Source organism: Dipodomys spectabilis, unplaced genomic scaffold (assembly GCF_019054845.1).
Source record: "Dipodomys spectabilis isolate Male_0828 unplaced genomic scaffold, ASM1905484v1 ptg000064l, whole genome shotgun sequence".
NCBI classification, from domain to species: domain Eukaryota; kingdom Metazoa; phylum Chordata; class Mammalia; order Rodentia; family Heteromyidae; genus Dipodomys; species Dipodomys spectabilis.
In genome coordinates this window covers 1652770-1654414 of record NW_024870741.1, presented here as the reverse complement: position 1 = coordinate 1654414, position 1645 = coordinate 1652770, and positions in this window count along the sequence as shown.

Below are 1645 nucleotides of genomic sequence, written 5' to 3'. Positions count from 1 at the left end.
AAGAGAAAGGAAAAGGCCTTGTCTGTGAAGTGTAGAGCTTTAGAGTTCATTATGTTGGGGGCTGGTTGTTTGCAGACCAGTTAACAAATGGCTGGGTTGATCTTGAGAGGTCTGAGGATTCGTGGTTGAGGCTGCATTTAGCTCTGGGCATCCAGCTCAGGTCAAGGTAGTCGCTTATTACAAAATTTGTAAGGTCAAGACAGGTTTGTGATGTTACATTGCATTAATAATATCACAATGTCAACATGAGTTCACAAAGGGATTGTAACGTCACATTGGTAATGTGGTCACAATAGGTTTCTGAAATCAACCTATATGCCACATTTGAGATAGAATGAAATCACAGAATAGGCAATCACATTGTCTCTATGACCTCACAATGAAAATGTGATGTCATAATGCTATGAGGTCATTGTCATTTTGATATGTCAAAATGGGCAGTTGGTATCATAACAACGTGATCTCACTCGAGATGATGTCACAAAGCATTTGTAATGGTACAATGGGATGCCTGATGTCAGTTGTCCTTTGTTCACAATGAAGACATGGTTATCCAAAGGGACTGTGATGTCACAAACACCATGTGCTTTTTCAAAGGTGCTAAGAGGTCACAACAGGTTTGGGATGTCACAAGGTGATCATGATATCACTGTGGTAAGGTGATGTCACAAAGGGTTTGTGATATCACTTTGGTGATAAGGTCACACATGGATAGTGATGTCACAATGAATTTGTGATATCACCATTATATGTCCAATTTCATTCTACTAGATCACAAGATACGAGTTCACATAAGGAGCTAGAAACCAGAAAGGCCATGAATTTTGTAAAATACTAGGAAATAATAGATTGGTGAAAATGCAATGGTGAAAATCCCATTGACAATGTGATGTTACCATTACATGAGATAGTATTTTTTTGAAGTCACAAACAGTTGGTGATGCCATACAGGTGAGGAGGTCACATAGATTTGCGATTTCACAATGGGATGGTGATCTCACAGTCTCATGCCAGATCTCTAATTGACAATGAATACATAAGTTCACAAGTGTTAATGGTCTCTCCAAAGGAATATATTGGCACAAGTTTAATGAGTTTTAACAGGATTGTGTCATAATGCGACTCAGTGGTCATGACATCTGGCAGTGTGATGTCACAATGGTCATGATGTCACAGTGGATTTATGATATCACGTGTCATACCTGAAGTATTATGAGTTCAACAAGTTATGATCTCAGAGAAGCCAAAGATAACACACTGGAAGCATGTCAAAAAATTATGAGGATAGGACAGTTTTATGATGTCACAGTGGGTTAGTGATATTATAATGCCAATATGGTTTCATAAAGGTATTGTGATATCATAATGGTTAGTGGTCACAATGCATTTCTTTTTTTTTTTTTTCTTTTTGGGTCCGGTCGTGGGGCCTGAACTCTGGGCCTGGGCGCTGTCCCTCAGCTCTCAGCTCAAGGCTGGCGCTCTACCACTTAAGCCACAGCGCCACTTCCGTTTTTTTCTTTTTGCTTATGTGGTGCTGCGGAATCGAACCCAGGGTCTTGAGCATGCAAGGCAAACGCTCTACCACTGAGCCACCTTCCCAGCCCTCACAATGTATTTCTGATATCAACTCACCTGCCACATTTGA